Raw genomic sequence first — 18,607 nt, 5'->3', positions numbered from 1 at the left:
AAGTGATTCTAAAAAGCTTTTATCATTTTCCTGTAGTTCTAAGCAGAACTCTGCTTGCTTGCTTTTTTCAATTCCTCTTGTTTTTTAGGCTTCCTGTGGGTTCCCTGCTTTTCAGTAATGCTGCTAACATAAGACTAACCAGTTCTGGGGTTCCATTTCTTCTTCCTTTTTCTTTTTTTTTTTTTTTTTCCCCTATTCCACCCCTAGTAAAACAACTTCTGTATGATTATGTGTGCCAGGTTTAAAACAAAGATCAAGTGCTTTATCCACCAGTACTTCAGAAGAAATTTGCTTTATGGAGCCCTTCCTTTCTCATCTCTTAACATTTTGAAGTCCTCGGATTGAAGACTCCTTTGAGAATCAGTGGTACACTCTGGAGAGAGAACAGGAATGTAAGAGCAGGGTGGTATGGAAAACTTCTCTTTTGCAGTGGGGTGAGACCATGGAATTGGTTAGTATAGTGCTAAGAGCTTATTGATGTAGAAGTGGTGTTAGAGGCGTGAGATGCCAATCACAAAGTGAGTGAACTTCAGAAAAATATGGAACAGACAACAGGCAAAAACAGCCTTTCAAGAGGGTGACTGCACAGTGATCAGAATCACAGCTGAGAATACAGGGAGAGTTTCACAAACGAGGGATGATGTTTGACTGCTTAGTAAAGACCTGAGGCAGTCAGCCCCAGGTGCCTAATGGAATAATTTTTTCTATGTAGAGTTATGCCTTTCACAGTGTTTTTAACAGAAGTCTGCTGTGCCTTTCAATCCATGAAACAAAACTTTTTCATTTATTGATGATTTTCCTAGGCTTTCCATCCTTGCAGTAGTGCATCTAACAGGAGGAAGTATATGTCTTGACTGTAAGATGAAAAAATAAAAGTTCTGTAGGTTTGAAATTCACTACTTAGTCAATAATTGATCAATTGACTGATCAATACTCTCATCACATAAAAGGAAGATGCACAGTTAAATAACAAGTTAGAAGAGGAATCCAATTTCAATCAGTTCAGTCCACTTAGCTAGTGGAAGGGGACTTTACCTTAGCAAAATGGGGAGGTTGTCTCTTAGCTCTTCCAAGGGAAAGAAAAGGAATTAAATATTTTCAAGTAGGAGGACATGCTGTAGAAGAGAGTATGATGTCTCAAAGTTGAAATTAAGAGTCAATTTTGTTTCCAACTTGAAGTGGAAGAAAAATTTTACTTTATTGCTTTCTATATCTGAATTTTAAGAAATAAAGATTGGGGGGGTTGGAAAAAAATGGAAAGCAAACTACTAAGAAGTCACAGCTACATTCTATCTCCATTCACCACCTCCCTATTTCTGTATGTAATGTCTTTTTTATTTAAAATTCAGCTAGGTAATGTTCAGAATTGTTTCAGTTTTTATTCTCTAATTGTATTTGGAAGTGAGTAACATGGTGAACTTGTCATCAACAAAATACAGCTGCATATCTATAATATATGTTCATGTTGTTGGAAATGGGATGAAAAGTTAATCTAATAAGAAGCGCACATTTTACTTGGGTTCTTTCATTTTATTTGCCAGAAACACTACCATGGTCTGTAGCTATTAAATACAAATTCCACTTTCCTCTTCATCTCACTTACATATAATGTATTCTTAGGACAGCATATTTATATTAAGGGAGTGATGAATCGTGAAGTAGAACAGGAAAAGCTATGTATCAACTTGCCTTCATTTTCTGTGGAATTCATAAACTAAATTAAAGTTCCTCAATTTGGAGGTTTGGAGGTTTTTATCTTATATCTAATAGATTGATCAAGCAGTTCATTGATTTATTTTTTTGAGCCTGTAAAACAGACATCATTGCCTTTGGTCCCTGTCTACATCCTACTTTTACCTCTTAGTCTAAGTGCCTAACTCACGGCAGATGCTATTGTGGGAAACCTTGAGACTATAAACAGCAGGTACTCAGCTGCTCATGACCAAAAATGCAGTGCCTCTGAAATTTTCATCCTTTGCACTCTTATACATATGACTCATGCTTAATTTGTGTAGTGATTTTAATTTTATGAGGAAGAGATTGAAAGTATTTATGCATTTCCTGTCATGCTTCAGGTAGACACATGATTAAAACCTTAGAATCAAGAAATAATTTTTCACATTCATAGAGTGCTTGTCCTGCTACTCAGGACCTATTTTTAATTAAAAATCTGAGCTCTGGTATATATGTAAATATCACTATATTAAAAATAATCGCCATGAAAACATGAAAGACTCACTCACTGTCTTGATAAAGCAATAGAGAAGGAAAGCAGTGAGATATCTTGCACCTTCCTTAGCTTCACAAAATGAATTGTAATGGACACAGTATAACATGAGGTTTTCACAAGGTTATCCTTCCCTGGGTGATTTGCTGTCTGAACATGGAGGAAACTGTAAGGCAGAACTGGGAAACTTATTATTCTGCAGGAAAACATTAATATTTTACAGTGGATACTGTAAATCAGATATGGCATTTCATTAAGAGTAGTTCAGAACTAAAAAATACAGAATTTTTACTTTTTGAAATGTAGTAAAAATATGGTAAAATAACACAAAATGCAATATAAGAGAGTAACCAAATTCTTCATAACCTGTGCTCTGCTTCATACTGAAACCTTCTGTTGCAGAGGTGGAGAGTAAGAAGTTCTTTCTAGTTCCTATTCTTAGAGGGATTAATATAGGAAAGTGAAGCAAGACTATTGAACTTTATATGAAGAATCAAGGTCTTCACAATTTGTACTTTTCTGATGATCAGAACTCATTGTACCAACACTCTGGTATCTGTAAAGCAGAATCCCTGCATAATCTTTAAAAAACACAAGCTCAGGTAAGAGTAGCTTTGTGTCAGTCCAGTCACAGTTTTTTGGTCATTCATCCTTTATTTATACATATGGTTATTTATTTATATTCCTTTATAGATATACCTTGTTATGGTATACCTTGTTAATGGTTCATTCTGCAGAATGTGCTTTTACAAAATATGTTGTTGTGTATCCAGCCATTACATATGGAGAATACACTTGACTTGCACCGGGTGCCTAGTAACTGTCTGGCTTTTTGACTTAGGGGGGAAGCAAAGTAGAGGTGAAGTTTGCAATAACTGTATTACATGACAATTCTTCTCATTTCAAAGTGCCAGTGGAATCTTTTTGGGATCCATTGCAGCCACACTACATACATATTCAGAACGTCTGCCCAAAAGCTTTGTCATTGCCTCTCTCTGAATGTCTCTCTCAGAATGCTGAAATAATTGTACAATTGAACAAATGAGCAGGTATGGATTATCTGAGAAACATTAGAAAGTAGCAGTGATAAACATAGCATAGGGAAAAATCTCTTACTTTTTATTTCTATAGATTATAACAACATGGTGAATATTGATACTTATAAATATATGGGTTGGTCCATGCAGCCCAGAAAACATGCAGTTTTCTGTATGGCTATTTTCCTGCACCAGATCATGTTGGCATGTGTTGGTACTCAGCTGCTCTGTATTAAGTCCTTCCTTCTTTTATTTCCATGTGCAAAGATGAGATCTCTTGCTCAGTCTCATTTCAAAAATGCTCTCCATTTATCAAAACAGATGTTCAATTCAAATAGGCTTCAGGTAATATGGACATCTCTGCCTTTCCTTAGTGAATCCATCATAACCAAATTACACATGCATAAATGCAGCCTAAGTCCTTCAAGGACATACTAATTAGCTGTGTCATTTCAGATTCATTCTTGTGAATAAATATGCCCCTGTTTCTGTTTGAAGCATTTAGATTCACAGACTCTATTTGAAAATAGTGGTTTGATGTATATTAGTTATATATGGTTATTTACACAGAAAGAAAAATGGACCAGAAGATAGTTATTCACTAAGGTGTAAAATAAGTTGACTTATTGCACAACCATATATCCTTTTTACATACTTAAAGGATGAGACTCTGATCAATCATCTCTACTACTCCTAATTTATTCACAGTGATATACCTTAGCTAACTGGATTTTCCCTATTTATAATGAAGTGACAGAAAATATTTCTAGCTACAGTAATGCACTAATTCACGAATACAACCATCATAGGTAATGGAAGATTTTGATTTCTGTCATTGTAGGTAGATGAAATATTTCTAAAATATGGCATACAGTAACATAACTTGAGATAAACCAAGTTCAATGGAATGTCTGCTCTAGAGAAAACCTATTGGGAGATCTATCAGCTTCTGAAAAACTTTAAAAGAGTAAAATCATTTTTATTAGGTGATCTTACACCAAGTTTTGTTGAAATAGGCAAGCTCCATAATATGAGATTGGATGACTAGATACAGGAAAGAGATACTAGGTTATTCTTAGCTGCTCAAACTTCTCGACAGTGTCTGCCTAATTAATCACATGTGCCACCTAAAGTTTCAATTTTTGTGCTGTTTTTTGCAGTGTAAAAACAAGGAAACTGTGTTGACAAACTTCTCCTTCAGAGCTGAAATTTGCTGTGGTACCATCAAAATCAGGGAGAAGCTCTCCCTTGGTGCGAGTGCAAAGCAGTGGAAACCTACATGGATTAAACCAAAACATAGTAGTTATACCCGTTATTGCAGAGGACATTTGGAATCATCATGCAATCACTATTTCTTTCCTTTTCTCCTTTATCTACTAGGCAACATTCAACCTTACCTAGCTAGAGGTTTTGGTCCTTTTGTTTTAATATAAGAAACTTTAAAAAACAAACACCCACACTTCCATCATGTTCTAAGGAAGATGAGACTGACAACTAAAAGTACTTCAAATCTAGGAAATTGCCAGGAGGCTGGAATGACAGATCCATCTGAAATAAAGTTGTTCTGTGTGTCAGAAACTGGTATGTGTGAACAGGGAATGTAGCAATTGCAGAGTCATAATGTTTGATTATAAATTACATTTGAGGGCTCATTAAGGCACAAGAGCATGCATTTTGTTACAAAAACACAAGGATTTAATACAAGGTAAAAAGTCATTATGGCACTCAAGGGCAAAATAAACTGTAAGCAATGCAGCATGCCTTTATAACAGTAAAGTATAATATTTTCCTCTTCAAGCCTTACCCTTATAAATAGGCCCTAGTTCCAGACAACACTCCAAATAACTGAGAAATAGAAACATCATTTACTGATTGGCATTTCTCCTATTTGTTACTTTGCCTGTCTTCAAGTTTTATTTAAGGGTCTTTTTTTTATTGAAAGTTGGTCTGAGAAGAATTTGACAATACTTCTAATACTGATATTATAAAAGTCACATAAATACTAAAAATGTGGCTGAAGCACAGTCCTGTTCCACATTCCCCTCAAAATGAGAAAGTTCTTCATACCGCTGTTATAAAGCAAATTATACAGTTAGATTACAAATGCATACTTAAGCAGCACTTTGGTATTTTGTTCCTTTTGTACAAAAGTGTACAAAAAGAAACAAAAGTGTGTAAGTGTTAAAAGCATCTTTTAAGAACAAACACATCTTTCCACTTCCAACAAAGTTACAGCATTCCTCTCATGTTCTTGGGGAAATTAATACACTGATGACTCCATTATGCAGGTCTTTCTACATTAGTCTGAAAATCTGCATAGCTGTGGCTCTGTGGTGCTTTTCCAAAAGGCTAATTAACCAGTGTCAAGCACATTGCTAGAAGAGTGGTGCTACCTACCTTTTTTTCCTCTATTTGTTCAATGAAGAAACTTACCTATTTTTTCCAAACATATTAGTTCTATCATTTAAACATGTTAGCTCTCTGAGAGATGGCAGGGGGACGAAATACTAAGTGCGGAACAGAGTCTCAGAACAACTGCAAGAATATTCATAGACCACCCCCTCTTGGTGAGCATTTGTGGGCATGTGAGGGAGCAGGGTCTAATGGGGAACTTTCAAAGTGGCTTGGCTAAGGGTAGAGCGGGAGAAATATTAACACATTGGAGGTTCTCACAGAGACAGCAGGGCTGGAGCACTCACCCTGTGAAGGAGCTTGTGGGAGCAGATTTGGCTTCACAACATCTGACTGCACCCCAGCAGAGTGTGCAGAGGGAACACAGGGGATCACAGGGGTGGGAATGTTCTCTTCACAGTAATCTCTGGTGGGAGAATGAAAGACATTGGCCAAAACAGAAGTTTTAAGGTTTAAGACAAGTTTTTTCCCCTCAAGGAAAACCAGGCATCAGTGCAGGGCACAGGGAGGAAATGGTGCCTTTCTCCTTGGAGGATTTCCAAACTCCTTGCAATAAACTCCTGAGAAAACCAGTCAGACTCCATGTCTGAGACTGTTCTTTGCAGGGGTTAGGACAAGAACCTTCTGAGGTCTCTGCTGGCTTGATATTTTATGTATCTGTTTTGATCCCCTCCAGGGTACTTCACCACTATGTTCACCTGGCTTATTCACTTTTACTCAAAGATCAGCCACTGTAAATCACATACATTTTGAAGACCTGCCTTCAGCAAAATGAAGCAGTACAAATTCTGCTAACTAAGGTGTTAGTCCTAACAGTGGATTTCCCCTGCTTTTCATGGACTTTTATTTCAGTTAATACCTAAATGTTTAGACAGAGAAGTCCTATGAATGAAAAAGAACATTTATTTTTATTGTGATATAGAAAAGCCTTAGTAAGTGTAGACATTGCAAGCTTTGTGCTTTAAATTCTTCACCCTCCATTTAGATTCAATTTGTGGCTCTTGTGAATGATTCTTCCAGTACCAAGGGACACCTCTATCATCACAATATTTTCAATAACATCCACAAATCCTCTGAAAGTCAAGCTTCTGCAAAGTATTAAGAACTATTCTGCAGAGAAAACATCAATTGTACTATATTTCAACTATGAAAGATGATACTTGCAGACAAATGTAATCCTTGAATATAGTGTAATATAAAAACTGAGTGATATATCACCTTGGGCATGGCAATAGTTCCAGGAGTAACATGACTGTGATCGCTTCCTGCTATTAAGAAATGAACTTTCTCTCCCATGTAAAGTAGAAAAACATTTCCCTCTGAAAATTATGTGTCCATATCAGCCACTGACAGACAATCTTTTGCAATAGTAGATGAAGTGAGCGTACCAGAGTAAATATCTCCTCACTTTTACCTTTGAAATTTTACCACTTTCAAGGGTTTTACGTGGATATAATTTTGGTTAAATGGATAATGGTTAAATGGATTTTGGTTAAGTGGATATAATTATGGTTAAATAGAAATGTCCAAGTGAAGTAATCATGGAAATTACTCTATTTTTGAGATTTGCACCATCAATTTTTGGGTATTTGAAAATATTAGAAATATTGGTTGAATAATTTAAATCAAATATGATGAAATCTATAGGACATAATTATGCTGCGCAGCCCGTATGCCCATTCTCAGCTAAGCCCACATGCTCAGCACACAATTATACAAGGTAAAGACTGTGTGTGAGCAAACAAGAAGAAATATGGACCTCGATATGTTATCTGTAATGGTCAATAGCCTTTCAAGCAGCTGAGTAGGACCATAGATGTATTTAAGATCCTGACATGACTTAATAGATGGATAGCATTAAACTGTCTTTGAAGTTGGTTTTTTTTCAATGCATCTACAATTTCAAAGAGAGGTTCTTCTCCAGCTGCATGGTGAAGTTTTAGACAAGCAAGCCAGTTAACCTATACTCTTCTAATTGACCTGGAATGGATAAAGTTCCACAGTTTTTATATGTTGTGCATTTAGGCTGACCAGTATTCAAAGCTCATAGTTGGGTCTCCAAACTAAACTTTCTGTGTGCGACATTCTTGTAGATTGTCCTATATCTGCACTGATGTCTTCCTCACCACTTGTCATAATTTTGTATAATGTTCTCTTTTTAAAATTTAGTTTGGATTCATATCTTTACTATCTCTGTAATCTCATTAGAATACACTAAAGATGTATAAGGATGTTGTTAAAACTTATGTCCTTAAAATATAATATCTTTGCTTTCATTTTTTAATTTAATGCTTCAAAAGGCATTGTGGATCGTATGTAAGAGATGTGTATCAGGACCTTAAATTAGAGCTCTATGGCTGGAAACATAGCTACAAAAGCCATCTCTTGATCACTAGTTTCCCTTATGTCTTCATGTCTACTCCATTCTCTGACCCTGCCATTGTCTTGTTATGTCCTGCTGAACAGAAATAATCTCTTTTCCTAGAACTGACCTGTAGAGAACTGTCACAACACAAATCACTTGATCACTGCCTCAACAACCTGAGTCATGTCAGAAAGTCACTGCCCTGCCAAATCTATTTTAGAAACCCCCGAGGAGCTGACATAATGAATCAGCTCTCTCTGGTGAGGCTTGCTGCAGGGTTTTTTTACTTTTTTGGGTTTTGGGGTTTTTTTTTAGTGTTTTGGGTTTTTGGCTTCTTTTGGGTTGGTTTGGGGTTTTTTTTGTTCGGTTGATTGGTTTGTTGGGGATACTTTGTGTTTATTTTTGAGTTTTATTTGGTTTTGTCTAAATGTTAAGAATATGTCTGTTTTTCGCTTTCCGCTTTTTTAGAGGCAATGTTGTTAAAAACAAATGGAATGTGTGCATAAAGCATGCACTAGCGCTGCTAGTTCTCGTCAGGAACTGCAAAGTCGCCACTTGACCAATAGAAATGTCAGTACGAATGAACATAATGTCACACAGTGATTACAGTTATTGTAATCTCTCTGCACTTTGCTTTGCCTATTCCTTTGGGTTTTGCCTGCTTGACATGAAAGGCTTTTTAACTCATCAGAAGAGAAGATTCTAATAAATTGATTTTAAAAATCTATCAAAAAATTGACTAAATTGACCTGAAAAAAATAGAAAAAGAAAAGAATTCTTGTGTTGTTTATATATCACTACTGTTTTACATTATTATGTCTTCAGAGATGCAGATGGATTATTAATAATTTGTCATATCATCAGTTGTTAGGGTGTTATCTGTCATCAGAATTCTCAGACTCCAGTTTCTGTATGCTTTTGCTTTTGCCAAAGTGAATTGATGCAGTAGGGTCAATATGATGACTTAGATGTCACTAGTCTTGTGCAGGAAAAATGGAAAGGATTATTAGCTATGGAAATCTTTAAGAGAGAATTAAAAGGCATTGTAAATCTGAAGCTAAAAGACAGTAACACAAATACAGTAAAAAGTTTTTGACTAGTATATCCATTTAGGAGAATATCACGGCAAGACACAGGAGGAATTTCTTTCTTGAGATTGGGGTGAAATCACTCTTACAAGTCTATTAAAAATATGTAAAGGCACTAATCTAGGATAGCCCATCTTTATGATTTCATTTATTTGTTGACTAAAATGCTCCATTTCAAATCCCTCCTTATGATACTTTCACAAACCAGCTAAGTGCCATTGTTTTGTAGGAATGCCTTTTGTCCCTTATCAAAGTTGACAACCTCTGTATTAATGATTAAGTAACTGCTAGAAGGAAATTCATGAGGCAAGAGTCTTGAGCCCTATTAATTACTTTCTTGATGTCTGTTGGACTTCTGGCTTGCTAAATTAGTTCTGTGCTTGAACAATAATTTCTTAAAACTTTTATTTGAAGTTCCATGTCCCCTTCAATATCTTCCAAGCTGAGGGGAGCATTTGGTTCTGACTATAAACTTTTGGGTTGAAAAAAACCCTAACCACCCCTACGCAAAAGCATCTCTGTATTCTTAATAGGCCTAGAGACATGATGGGTATATTTAAAAGTGTAAACAATACAGCTAAGTACATGTGTTCCTGAAATATCTTTGTTCTTCCTCGTAGTCCCATTAAACTTGCTTTAAGACTCTAGGCTGTAAGAATTTGATACCTTCTTTACCTTCTTTCAGTTTGAGGTGTGGAGGGAGCCATTCACCTCTGGACTCGTTGTTTTAGCAAAGATTAAGTTTTACTGGTGCTTCCACTAAAATTATGCAGCTTTAGTTGCAATTTGCCATCTGCAATTAGATTAATCGTCTCCAAACTAATGAAGTGTAATTTGTAAATGAACTGTTTGTTTCTCTGAAAGGATCACTCCAGTCATCTAACTGTCAAGTCTCCGCCAAATGGATGCTTTGTTAATCATGACTGTCAGAGTCTAGCCTTTCTGAATTAGGTTGACTTTCTGGAGTTGTCCCCTGGCTTGACTTTTTGACAAAGACTAGGGAAGTCAGGAAAGACATCTGTTTCTGATTTTCTTCAAAGCCAAAGAAGAGCAGAGGTGCAGGCTACTTTATGCCTTCCATCTTTCTTTTGACAGTGTTAAATAGGTCTTCAAGATCAGATCTTCTTACACAACATTTTCCTGTTACACATGCATGATGATATGGCATACCCAAGGAAAAAATAAGAAAAATTTCTTTATGATTATCATAAAGATCAAATATGGCACAATATGCTTTACACAGTAACAATAAGATGATATAGAACCCTAGGACTGGTTGGCCTTGAAGACCTTTAAATTATCCTTCCTCGAGTCATTTCTTTCTAATGCTTCCCCTGGTAGTGCCTTCTGATCCCAGAAATATGTTTTTAATGGTTCTTTCAGCCTTCAGGTAATATATCCTCATTCTTCTTAGAATATATTCTTCTCACAGACTGATACATCTGTGTGTGTGTTTGTGTGTGTGTGCGTATTTTGTTCGCGTGTGTGTGGTTTGGGTTTGCAAAAGAGATGGAGTTGTTGGGGTTTTTGTACTGAAGAGCAGCACTAGCAGCAAATCTTATTCTGAGTCCCCTTATGCTTCTGATAATAAAGTTCAGCTGATATATACTGTTCTACTAGCATTTTTCTAAAGGGTTGGGCTGAACTAGCAGTTGAGCTTTGTGAAGCTGCAGATGCATTTATAATGCATAGTTCAGAATGGCAAAACTAATAGTCAGATCACAGTACTTATATCAATTCCTTATTTCTTATTTTCTTCATGCTTCTAAACTTTGACAATTAACTCCTTTTCTTCAAGCTGTTATTTGCATCCTGATTTGTTACGGTGTGCACAAGCTCAAAAGTAGCATTGCGTACCCTTCTGAATTTGAGTGAAAAACAAGTTTGTCAAATGAGGTTCAGGATTTGTAATGATTTATAAGAATTACAAGTAAATTATTGTTATTTCCAATTCCAGTGGTTTGGGATTGATCATTTTACTCACAGAGAATGGTATCTTTGAAGACAGGTATAGCAAGTCAATAAGGAAAAATAACGCAGAGACAGCTAAGATGCCAGTATTTGAAATTTTAATATTCACTGCTAACCAAAAGTCAGAAAAAAGGCCAGAAAGTGGTGTGTCAGAAAACAGATCTTACTTAAACTTAATAGTTTTGTTTTTCATTAAGCATATTAATTGCTCACTAATCAATGAGAGTATTCTCATTTCTACCATTCAAATCCATATTTTTTATGTATGTTCTTCTTGTATGTTCAGAAAGCTTTCATGTCATTTTGGAACAGTTTTAGGTATTGTATATCAATATCAGGTTATTTAGTTATTGTATATCAATATCAGGTTTTTTGTTTTTAGCTATCAAAGTTACAAGCCACTGATTCCTCCCATCCCCATTCCCCTCACAATCATTAGATTATTTTGGCAATATCCAACTAGGAATGGACAATAACTCTTAAATTCAAATATGTATTTCAAATATATGAGGAAATAAGATTACAGTTCACTTGTGTTCTTTCATGCTAAGATGTTTGACAGTTGAAAACAAAGAAAAGACACTACAAATATGGCAAAATGAAATTTAACTTTCATTGGAACAGACATTAATGAAAAATGTTCCAATATTCCAATACCTTTCCCATTGCTTTCCAGTCTGTGGCAGTTTTCCTACTTTCCTCTACAATGGCAAATATGGACTTAATGTTCCAGTAGAGCCAAACCAGCTTTCCTGATGGTCATCCCACTTTAAGCATGTCTCTCTTCTGCCAGCACCTAAAGTTCTGCTAACATCAAGGTGTCTTAAGAATTGCCTTTGTATTGAAAGAAATCCAATAACTTCTTCAAGAGCAGAGAGTTGTTCTGGCTCAGGATTGATCAAAGCACCATGTGAATTGGTAGCAATTGTTTTTTCCTTCCCCTAACCGCCACTTCAGTCTGATATGCAAGAGGATGGGGTAAGTTATCTCCTTTGTCCTCCTTTAACAAACCATGGCATAGCTTATTTCCTTCTTGCACTCAAGGGCAGCTACTCTTAAGAAACAAGGCTACACCTTTAACCACTTCTGAGTTTAGGCTGTCTCCAGCCACCTCCACCTGTCACAAGACATTAGGTAGGCATTCTGACTCTTCTGTCATGTCCAAAACTTAAGTACCATTTGTAAACAAAGTTAAAAAACATTTGTAACTGTGATGGGCAAAAAGTTTTAAATAAGAGCTGTTTAATTAAACAAGAGCTAAGATAGCTAAGATTTATGAAAAATCTGGATAGCTAAGATTTATGAAAAATCTCAATTCAGCACTATTTTGCTAGACTGAGATCCCATCTAGGAGCTAGTTGATGAGAACAAGGATTTTCACAAGAGAACATTTACTTCAAATGAAGGAATAAGTGTGTTGGCAATTAGAGACTTTGGGGGACTATAAAAGATCAGCCCCTGAAATTGAATTTAGATGTGACTGTTCTATTTTCTGTGATTGATCAGGCTTGTGCAACGCCTCAGCTTTTCATTAATGTCAATGGCTAGACTCATGGGCTCTGCCTCTACAGCAGAGGGAAGGCCACTTGAATTCTGCTTTCATTCTGCTTTTCTTATTTCCCTGGGGTTCAAGGGTCAGCAATCAAAGTACACATCAACCAGCCAAAACTGAAACTTTTTCTGCCTCACTGAGCAGACTCTGAACAAGACCTGGTTGTATGGATCATTTCTATTGCTATTTGCCATTGCTATTTATCTTACAAATAGAAGAAAAAACATCACCTGCATTAGTCCTGGAATCCTGTATGAAATTATTTCTCATGTCTGTGCAGACAAGCATCTGTATTTTGTGTTTATCCTATAACAAGTATGATTTCCATTGTGAATGTATCATTCTAACACATATGAATACTCTTTAGATAGACTGAAAGAGCTAGCTTAGTTCAAGGATGATCTTCATTTATGGAATAGACTGTAAGTCATTTGTTTCCCCATAAGCTAAAGGATTATCATGCTCACTGGATCACTGAAGACCTCTCAAAATGTATAGCTAGAACTTCTCTTGGGTTTTATGACAACTTTAATCATGACAGTATCTTAAAAAACCAAACAAGCAAAAAACCAATCAAAAAAACCCACACGACCAAACAAATTTAAAACTAAACCACAGTAACAAAAATAACAATGAAAAAGTAAAACTTGACTGATAAGTGAGGAAATATCCTTGTTGAAGTTTATGGAAGTCAATTTTTTTCTTATCTAAGGCACTTGAAAGGTAAATAATATACGACTCTCTTTAAGGTCATGTCCAACCTAAACCATTCTATGATTCTGTGACTTTTTCTGATACAACATTGAATAATCCTCTAAGGAAATTTGTCCTTCAATATCACTGTTAAGAAAAGAACTTATTTAGGCACCACATGATATGTGGTTGAGTGAAACTAAACAAAGGGAAATGACATATTATGAGCACCAGAAAGGGAACATAAAGAAGTGATACATCCACTTATCCTTTCTCATGTTTTTTTATAGACCACCTCTCTCCAGCAACTGCTTCTTGTTCTATGATTTTCCTCAAGCTACTAATGAAAGCTGGCAGCTGTTCTGCTAGCTACCTGAGTCTTTGGTTAACCAGTTAGACAGTGTTGATGAAACCAGCAGCTCTTAACAAAGAGGCATACATTTTCACCTTCATAGTGTGCTTGGGCTCTGCCCAACAATCCTTAAAAAATAATTGCCCAACACCAATAATCTGCCGAATGTTTTTATTCATATACATACACACAAAGGCACACAAGCTTGACAGACTTTTTTTCTAATTTTTATTTTTACTTAGCAAAATGTAAGTAGATGGTTCAGTATGCACTTGTATAAAAGCTGCAATTTGTAGGTTGGGCTAAAGGTGTATTAAAAAGGAGAACACTGGTAAACTGTGTGTGCATGGAGTAGTTTCTTTTGGCCCTCCCTGCTGTGGTTGATGTTTTATTCAGATGATCTCTAAAGACACTTAGTTAATTAGCTCAAGGAAGCAACACAAAAATTTAAGTTAAGTCAGGTAATGAGTTCTGTAGTTTCAGATGGCTTCACTGCGTGATTTAACAGAACAGCATTATGTTTTCTCTTGGCCTTGGAAATCCTCAGGCTTAACTCCCAAACTTTCACTTGAACACTCACAATATCTGCTATCTAACTGATAAATTAAAAATGACAGAGGATGAGAAATGGAGAATAAATTGGCTGTTCCTAGTTCAGCACTAAAGGACAGTAGCTTGGATGATTCACCTTCAAGGACCAAAGGCAGAAATAGCTTTTGAAAGCTGAGTGCTCTCCCTGAAGGTTTCTACCAGCCAGTATGAATTTAAGGGATATACCATCCCAGGCTTGATTTCCACTGAACCATGAGGGTCAGTGCCAAGCAGTTGGAAAGGGACTCCTGCCAGCAGGAGTCCATCAGGCAGCTGGCAGAGGTGGAGTAGTGCAGGCAAAAGCACTGCTAGGGTCATTATGGACACACAGCATGCAGGCATATGTCAGTGCTGCCAATTAAACCATGGATGTTACACAGTAACTAAAAAGAAATTAACTGTATTTTCAGTAATAAGGCAACAAAGAGTTCCTTAGTTTCTTTTTTTTAGTGCATATTACGTGCAAAAATTGCAAAAAAAGGAAACATGATTAGCCGATGTTCATATCATTAACCCAGTTTGTTGCAGTGTTTTAAACCCCAAAGAAATTTTCTCTATTCACTCCTTTTGCAAATCAGTAAAAAAAAAAAAAAAAAAAAAAAAAAAATCTCATATACCCTACTGCTGCCATTGATTATGCTATTTTTACTTTTGCTTTTTTCTGGACTTCAGGGCTTGTCTCCTTTTGCCGATACTGAAAATTACTTAATGTCTCAGTTTGAAAATGGCATAATTTCCCATCTCTCTAGAGAGTGTGAAAACAAAAATATTGAAACAAAGCAATGTCTTCATCAATTTGTTGGGAAAAATGCAGGAATAAAGTAGTTTATTTTTCCTGTAAGCATGAATAGAGAAAAGATTATGACCAAAAAAATGTTCAGAGAGAGAATATATTTTGCAGCAAGAATATATTTTGCAGAGTGGAACTTTTATATTGCTCTCCAGTCAGGACTTGCATTATTTATTTAGTCATATGACATTTATCTCAGAAAAAAATAAATTGGAAATTGGATTTCCCAGGCAACAGACAGCATCATTATCATAAATTGCCCTAGTTTCACTGTGGCCATTTCAAATTTTTCTTCATTTTTTTCCTTTTTTTTTCTATTTTTGTGGTTTTGGGTTTTTTGTTTGTTTGGGGTCTTAGGAGCTGTTTAGCTGTTTGTTTGTTTGTTTGTTTGTTTGTGAGGGTTTTTCCTTTTTTTTTTGGGGGGGGTGTTTTTTTAGGTCTTTTTGTGTGAAAAAAAAAGAGAAATATATTCTCTGTGTGGGGATGTGTAATTGTTGCCAATCAGGGCAGTATTAGAGGTTATAAATACCCTGAAGAATGCCAGACTACTGAGTCAGCTAAAAGCTATATTGATCAGATGCTAGATGCAGTTTAGCAGTAGAGGAATGATGCTCAACACAGATTAATTCATTCACATCTAGTTGCATTTCCAGCATACCACTGTACTCTGAAATGCAGCATCACTTGCAGTAATAAAGGTATTTTTGTTTTTTTAGATAGCTGTGTACAACACAGTTTTTCAAATCTCTGCTGGGTTTCTTAAAATCAGAATTTCTTTGGCCTTTTCCAGTTCATAGGAACTCCCACACTTAGTCAGCAGTGTGCCCTGGCGGCCAGGAATGCTATCTGTGTCCTGGGGTGCAATCCCTTGGGATTGTCTCACTCTGCTCTGCACTGGGGCAGCCTCACCTTGAGACCTGTAAGCAGTTTTGGGCTCCAAAATATAAGGCTATTAAGCTGTTAAAGAGCATTCAAGGAAGGGCAATGAAAATGATGAAGGGCCCTGAGAGGAATTCATATGAGGACTTCCTGAGTCCTCAGGTGACCTCAGCTGAGGTCAGTTGGTCTGTTCAGCCTGGAGGAGACTGAGGGGAGACCTCACTGCAGTTACAAATTCCTCATGAGAGGACGAGGAGGGGCAGGCACTGATCTCTTCCTAGTGGTGACAGTCAGAGGACCCGAGGGAATGATCTGAAGCTGTGTCAGAGCAGGTTTAGGTTGGATATCAGGAAAAGAGACTTCCCACGGAGGGTGGCTGGGCACTGGAAGAGTCTCCCCAGGGAAGTGGTCACAGCACCAAGCCTGAGTTCAAGTTTTTGGGCAATATTCTCATACACATGTTGTGATTCTTCAGGCTGTCCTGTTCAGGAACAGGAATTGGACTTTGATCATCCTGATGGGTCCCTTCCAAGTCAGGATATTCTTCTTTTTATGATTCCATGGAATGCACGGTGGAAGCATCTATGAATGAAAAGCCATGGTTAGGACTGACACTGAGGGATGACTATTCTGCCTGTGTCACATTCTTCCATTTAAAGTATATTTATTAGTATAGAATCAATAGGGTTGTAAAAGACTTCCCAGATCAAATTCAACTATTGGCCAGAAACATGTGTGTGCATGTCAATATGTATACATATATATATATATATATATATATATATATATATATACACTCAATATGTATAAATATATTTACAGTATAAGTACTTGTATGTGTGGCTGTAAATATCATGTTCGCTGCAACCATTCTGCTACCACCTTTTTCCTAGGTTTTGTATAAGAACCCTGTATTGAGTCATCTGGAAGGAAAAGGAGATTGGTTTTTTTGGTTTTCCTTCTGCCTTGGGTGGCTGACTACAAATTAATTTCAAATGTCATTCTACCAAATTTAATTCATAACCAAAGCACTGCAGAGTGCTCCACTTGAGTTATAAATCTAGAGGAAGAGCTTCTTAAGCGTGCATGAAGGCTTTGTCAAGTGATTCAGAGCACAATATTTGGGTTGCAGGCTGAGGTTTTGGTAACAAGGGGACTACCTTACTGTGGGAAGCTGCCAGAAACTGCGTCCATGTCCAGCAGACCCAATCTGTGTGGGCTCCAAGGCCAAGACCCTGCCAATCAGAAATGGTGGTAATGTCTCTGTGATAGCATACTTAAGAAGGGGTAAAAAAGTAATGAGCCGATATAATTGGGGTCAGAGAAGAGCAGGGTGAAAACATGTGAGAGGAAGAGCTCTGCAGACACCAAGATCAGGGGAGGAGGAGGAGGGGCAGGAGATGCACCAGGCATCAGAGCAGAGAGAGATTCCCCTGCAGCCTATGTTCCAGACTATGATGAGGGAGGATGTGCCTCTGCAGCCCATGGAGGCTCATGGCAGAGCAGAGATCCACCTGCAGCCCAAGGAGGAGACCCACACTGGAGCAGGTGGATGCATTAGAGGAGGCTGTGAACCCATGGGAGGCCCGTGCTGGAGCAGGGTCCTGGTAGGGATCTGTAGGCCCATAGAGAGAGGGGCCCACACTGGAGCAGATTTCCTGCTAGGACTTGTGACTCCTTGTGGGACCCTCCCTGAAGCAGCCTGTCCTTGAAGGACTACACCTCATGGAAGAGCGACCCGTGTTGGAGCAGAAAGCCCACACTGGAACAGGGGAAGGGCTGCTCTCCCTGAGCAGCAACAGAAACTCTTGTGTGATGAACTGACCATAACCCCCCTGTCTGTCTCTCTGCACTGCTGGGGCAGGGGGTAGCGACTGTGAAGGAGGGAGGGATGGGGCAAAGTGGTTTTAAGATTCGTTTTACTTCTCATTGTCCTGCCCTGATTTTGTTGGCAATAAATTTGGTTAACCTTTCCAAGCTGAGTCTCTGTTGCCGGTGATGATAATCGGTAAGTGATCTCTCCTGGTCCTTATCTCAACCCACGGGCATTTTGCTGTGTTTTCTGTCTCCTATCCAGTTGAGGAAAGGAATGATAGACTGGCTTTAGCAGATACCTGGCATCCACCCATGTTGAAATCACGACAATATCAACAGCTGTGCAAACTGGAATGTGTCTTATTAGAGATACATCTCTATTCTTTCAGCACAAAGTTTGAGAATGGGTCACATGAGGTGTTTTGAAAAATAGAGTGTGGGCCAAATTCATCAAAAGCAATTTATTTTTCTTCCGAACAGACCAGTTTCATGTCTCTTAAGTGTTTTATAATTATTTCAGCAATAATTAATACTTTCTGCATTTGAAAATGTACCATAGAGATATAAAATGGAGGTATGAGTTCTTCAAATTGTGCTGAACTATTTTTTTTAACCAGTGAAATCTGGGGACCATTAATACTTACTATCTGGAATAGAGAACAAGGGAAAATTCCAGACACATTCATGTGGCTTCTGCTTTACCTAAGACACTCTTTTCTCAATGGACACAATCCTTTGATTTGTGTAGGGGTCTTCCTTTTAAACCTCTTCAAAAGGAAAACAAGAGTACTAGTGTCACCTTGGATTTCTTTTATCACACACCTAAAGTTTTCTC

The sequence above is a fragment of the Haemorhous mexicanus genome, chromosome Z (assembly GCF_027477595.1).
Source record: "Haemorhous mexicanus isolate bHaeMex1 chromosome Z, bHaeMex1.pri, whole genome shotgun sequence".
In the NCBI taxonomy this organism is placed as follows: Eukaryota; Metazoa; Chordata; class Aves; order Passeriformes; family Fringillidae; genus Haemorhous; species Haemorhous mexicanus.
The sequence above is the reverse complement of the archived record's forward strand: the minus strand, read 5'-3'. Positions refer to the sequence as shown.